Source organism: Onychomys torridus, chromosome 4 (assembly GCF_903995425.1).
Source record: "Onychomys torridus chromosome 4, mOncTor1.1, whole genome shotgun sequence".
Taxonomy (NCBI): Eukaryota; Metazoa; Chordata; class Mammalia; order Rodentia; family Cricetidae; genus Onychomys; species Onychomys torridus.
In genome coordinates, this window is record NC_050446.1 from 91,102,194 (window position 1) to 91,108,195 (window position 6,002).

The following is a 6,002-nucleotide window of genomic DNA, read 5'->3' on the forward strand; positions in this document are numbered from 1 at the left end:
AGAACCCTCCAAGTGAAAGTCAACTCTCCTCTCAAGTGTGTTCACCATCAACAAACGCCATCTCCAAACTCTGTGGCCATCACAAAAGCAGGCAATGATGTTGCTGTGACAGAAAGGAACAAAGACATCTTTGTCATGCAAGCATGTTGGCATAAAACAATTCGACTGGGATCCTGTAAACTAAACTAAGCCAGGTAACCGTCGCCAGAGTAAAAGACATAGTCCAATCACTACTCTAATGAGATTTGCCACAGAAAACCCAAATGCAAATGATTCAGACTATTCAAATCCCAGCAAAAGACCCAAAAGACCATCTTCTGTCCTTTTACCCCAAACAGCTGTGGTTATTTATTAGAAACCCAGAGCTGACCAAAGCCTCAGAGTGGAATCCAGCTCAAATTCTAGCACTTTTAAGAACTATAACCATGAACCATCTAACAGGAATTCAGCAAATATAGAAGTTTTTCTCTTAACAGGTTTCAATGGTTATTAACAACAACACATTCAACTAAAGATGGTTGATATTAAGAAATTGCAAAGAGGTCATTACTGTCTCACAGAGGACAACATGTATAGAAAGACAGGTCCCATGAAGACCAAGCCAGCTAGGAGAAAATTCTCCAGAAGGATTTCACACTACATATAGTGTTCATGCCTTTAATCTCAGACAGGAGGCTGAGACAGGAGGATTGCCATTAATTCAAGATCAGCCTGGGCTACATAGTAAATTCAAGACTAGTCTGGGCTGCAGAGTAAGAACCTCTCAACAAACAAACAAAAACAAACCAAGGCCTGTAAACAATTATCTCTCCATTCCCTTAACTTTTCTCTCTGCCTTAGCCTAGTACTCTCCCCCAGCCCCACCCCCTGTTTCCTAAACCCTCTCTCCTTGTTTAGTCTGCCTTTGAAGCGTTCTTTCCATTTTGCCTCTCAGTAGGAGAGCTTTCTTAGTAACTGTGCCTCTTGGGATTGTGAAATCCAAAATTCTTTGCAAATACCAGAAAGTCAAGATGGCCCGTCATGGGAGAATGCCCTCTCTGATGGAGTCAATGGAGGTATACAAGAACAAAGCCTCGAAGTACACATTCAGCTTCTGGGGCTCCATTCTTGAGGGGAGTAAGTCTAGTAGAAATGTGCAGGGAACTCATTAGCAATCCCTCTCAATGAACAAAGCTTAAGAATCTGAGGATCAATAAGTTGGCAAATAAAAAGAACTTCTAGGCTAAAGCTTTGGGGATTTTGTTGTATTTGTTTCTACTAACATAAAAATATCATTTAGTATCCTTTCTTGGAGAAAAATACATGTATACCAACAAGGACAGGGTGGCAGAGAAATCAGTTAACTGTGAAGATTCTAGAAACTCAGGCTCTACCACTAATAGCCACAAGTTACTATGTAGCCTAGGATGACCTTGAATTTCCCTAAGATGACACTCCCTTGCAACCGCTGGGGTTACAGACATGCACCACTGGGCCCAGTTTATTGAACCTAGGACTTCCTTCCCAGACTTCTAAGATTTTTGTGTCTCTTCTTATAACAACAAATTAGAAAGGGGGGAGGGGGAAGAGCCGCTCATTTGTGTGGTACCTTTGGAGAAATTATTCAGTACAAAGATCAATCAAATGTATATCTTATGATTTAGAGAGCTGGAGATGGAGATTGCCGGAGGAGGAGAGCACCCACATTGGTAGCTTCATTCACTCTAATTATCTAGGTGCCAATTATGGAAGTCTCTAAAGGAATTAGAATATCAAAAGTAAGTTAATTTACCTTATATTCACCAACAAAATCAGCCTTCAGGGCATTGAAACACACTCCTGTTAAACTGGGTGTTTTTAGTGTCATTTCAATTGCAATTCACATTCAAATAATAACCCCAAGGACAATGCACAAGGCCTTATTAAGCTCTGCTCTGGGAATTCATGGGAGAGTGGTGGTGAGAGCACATTAAGTACAGCAAGAAAGCATCTCCAGCCTGCTTCCTCCTTTCCTGTGACGGAAATCAATAAGCTTTTGACCACTACACTATCAAAAAGCAGATGTTCAGCAGACCAGCCACACCTGAGACTTCATATCCTTTCCCATTAGAACTGCTGATGGTAGCTTTTGAATCAGGCTGGATCAATCAGAAACAAAAGATATATCTCATCTTCTCTAACACACATTTCCGCTCTCAGAGGAAAGTGGGCTCTTGTTTTGAAAGGGTGACTTTAAAAAGAATCAGGGAAGTATGGTATCCAAAGGAGCAAGCATAATTTTCTTCTTTTGTGTCTTCTGCTTTGTGATTGAAGATACTTAGAAGATTTTTAAAACTTAGGTATGAGGACTAGAGAGATGGCTCAGTAGCTAAGAGCCCTCGCTGCATAATCCTGAGAATCAGAGTTCAGATCCCAGTACCCAAGTAAAAAGCTGGGTGTATCTCCAAATAGTTGTAACTCCAGCACCTGTACCCACGTTCACTCACACACACACACACACACACACACACACACACACATAAAAGTAAAACAAATCTTTTTATAAAAGAAATTTAGGCCTCTCATTCAAAGAAGTACTCAGCTATTAAGAAATAGTTAAGTTTTGGCCATTGCAGTGCATTGAGCTCCATAGAGACAGCGCCAGGGCAAGCGAGAGCGGGATAGGCACTGGGCGACTCTGTGCCTCACGGAGGAAAATCAACTAAACATGGGCAAAGAAGATCCTAAGAGGCCGAGAAGCAAAATGTCCTCATATGCATTCTTTGTGCAAACTTGCCGGGAGGAACACAAGAAGAAGCACCCGGATGCTTCTGTCAACTTCTCAGAGTTCTCGAAGAAGTGCTCAGAAAGGTGGAAGACCATGTCTGCTAAAGAAAAGGGGAAATTTGAAGACATGGCAAAGGCTGACAAGGCTCGTTATGAAAGAGAAATGAAAACCTACATCCCCCCCCCCAAGGGGGAGAACAAAAAGAAGTTCGAGGACCCCAATGCATCCAAGAGGCCTCCTTCGGCCTTCGTCTTGTTCTGTTCTGAGTATTGTCCCCAAATCAAAGGAGAGCACCCCGGCTTGTCCATCGGGGACGTTGAGAAGAAGCTGGGGAGATGCGGAACAACACCGCTGCGGATGACAAGCAGCCCTGCGAGAAGAAGGCTGCCGAGCTGAAGGAGAAGTATGAGAAGGATATCGCTGCTACAGAGCTGAAGGAAAACCCGATGCGGCCAAGAAGGGGGTCGTCAAGGCTGAAAAGAGCAAGAAAAAGAAGGAAGAGAATGATGAGGAGGAGGGTGAAGAGGATGAGGAAGAGGAGGAAGAAGAGGAAGAGGAAGATGAAGAAGAAGATGATCATGATGACGAATAAGTTGGTTTTAGAGCAGTTTTTTTTCTTGTCTATAAAGCATTTAACCCCCTTTACACAACTCACTCCTTTTAAAGAAAAAATTGAAATGTAAGGCTGTGTAAGATTTGTTTTTAAACTGTACAGTGTCTTTTTTTGTATAGTGAACACACTACCGAATGTGTCTTTACATAGCCCTGTCCTGGTGGTATTTTTCAATAGCCACTAACCTTGCCTGGTCCAGTCTGGGGGCTGTAAAATTTAAAGCAGGTTCTTGTTGGTGCACAGCACAAATTAGTTATATATGGGGACGGTAGGGTTTTTTGTTGTCATTGTTTCTGTTTTATTTTTTTGTTTTTATTGTTTTTCATCTTCAGCTGACTCTGATGCAGCCTATACGAAGATAATTCTTGTTCTGTTAACTGAATACTACTCTGTAATTGCAAAAAAAAAAAAAAAAAACCAAAATATTGCAGCTGATTTGTTGACATTCTGAATGCTTCTAAGTAAATACAATTTTTTTTATTAAAAAGAAAAAGAAAAAGTAAGTTTTGCTTATATGTTCAATGTAGTGTGTTCAGCACATCAAGTATAAAAGCTCGGCATGTACCTGAGCAGTAAGTAAATGTTCCCCTTCTTTCCCTAGCTCAATCAAATGTACAAGGAGAAAACAAACAAACAAACAAAAGAAGCAGATGTGGTCCCTTGGGACCCAACACTTGTGTGTCAGGTGACAGAGACAGGATTGCTGGGGGTTTGGGCTACAGTGTGAGACCCTGGAGAGGGAGGAGGAAGGGAGGAGGGAAGGAAGGAGGGAGGGAGGAAAGAGGGATGGGGGAGGGAGTTTCAGAAATTTGTTCACAGGACTTTATTTTTCACTCAATTATAATTTCTCCATGTCTCCAAGTATTTTATAGCTAACCATTGATCTTTATAATCACAGTGAGATATCAGGAATACTGAATAACTGTCATCCATCCTTAAGTACAGGAAGAACAAGAGACTTTCCCCTGTTTCCAGATGGTAATAAATGAACCTCAAGTCAGAGTCTGTGAGTAGACTTTGATTTACTATCCAAATTGCAATGTCTTAATAATTGTATGTAAACAAGCCCTGTGCCACAGGCTGGATGGTTTTCCTTAGAGGACTAAATCATGTTCTATGCACATGTGGTGTATGTTCACACATATGCAGGTACATATGTGTGTGAAGGTGTTCACACATGTGGAGGCCATAGGGCAGCCTCAGGAGTTGTTCCACTGGAGCAGTGCATTTTATTTTGGGGACAGTCATTCACTGGCATCTGGGTCTAGTCTTGATAATTAAGCAAGGCTGGCAACCAGTAAACTTCAGGAATGAGTACGTCTCCACCTCCCCAGTACATAGATCACAAGCATGCAGTTCCATGCCTGACATTTAAAATAAGTGATGGGGGCTCAAACTGGGATTCTCACATTTGGGTGGTAAGCATTTTACTGACTGAACCATCTTCTTATTTTCTAGATTGTATTATTTAGATGATAAGTCACCAGTATTAAACACCGAAAAAATAAAAATTAATTGCCAATTTGAATATCTCTCTCTTTCCCTCATTCTGTCCCTTCTTTCTCTGGATAGCTCTCATTCTCAGGTACACATTTTACATATAAAAACATTATATATATATAATATGCACAAACACCTAGTCCCAGAATCACTTAAGGGAAGAATTTCAGTTGTGAAAAAATATCATGTAAGTTTAAATGTAAGATGAATGAGCTTTTGATATAGATGTGCCATTCATATTGCAATCCCATCTTAGGTCCCGACCTGCATGATACCCTTTGGTGTCATATTTCAGAGCCAAAACAGGACAGAATTTTAACAGTGTGAAGAAAATGGAAACTGGGAGGAGACGAAGGAGGAGGACAGTGATCACAGTACATTATTTTCAATTTTAAGAAAAGGAGAAGAAAAGGAAGAAAATGGGAACTGTCTCAGCAGCTGATTACGTTGAGGGGTGCTTTTGAAGACTGGTAGAGTCTGAGTCAGTGATCACGCGCTCTGGGTGGTTCAAAACAGTTAGCTGCTACCATCGTTATCATTTGCCTTTTTGCCACATGCCCACCACATGAGTCAGATTCTAAGCAGCATGAATGTCCCATTCCCTGGAGAAAACACCTCTGGCAACCAACCCTACCACAGCCAAGGTCTGAGTGTGAAAATGAGTGTGCCCTCCAGCATGATCTCTCATTCCTGCTCAGCTTTTCCTATGTGACAGTTTGCAGCAGTGATGGATCCCACATTCCAACACATGACAGAGCTAGAGCAGACTCTTGGATCTGACTTGGCCCAAAGACACAAGGAATATTGGAAATGGATCCTTTGCCTCCAGGCATGGGTCAGGACTGAGCTCTGGCTGCCTTGCTATTCCAATATGTGCACACATGTGTCTGTCTGTCTGTCTGTCTGTCTCTCTCTCTCTCTCTCTCTCTCTCTTTCTGTGTGTATATGTGTGTGTGCACGCTCTATACTGTCACTTGTTTCCATTTTAAGTTTTTTAACTAAAAATTTAAATTTCATTTTTTAAAATGTATATACATTATATATTATATATTTTAAATGTATATATGTATATATATGTATATATATATATACATTTTTAAATGAAATTTAAAATTATATATACATATCCCTGGCTTGCTTTCT

The 6,002-nt window shown here is 40.9% G+C and overlaps 1 pseudogene; it reads left to right on the forward strand.

The window, feature by feature from the left end:
- The first annotated feature begins 2,686 nt into the window (after window positions 1–2,686).
- Window positions 2,687–3,338, forward strand: LOC118582854 (annotated as a pseudogene).
- Window positions 3,339–6,002: the final 2,664 nt, after the last annotated feature.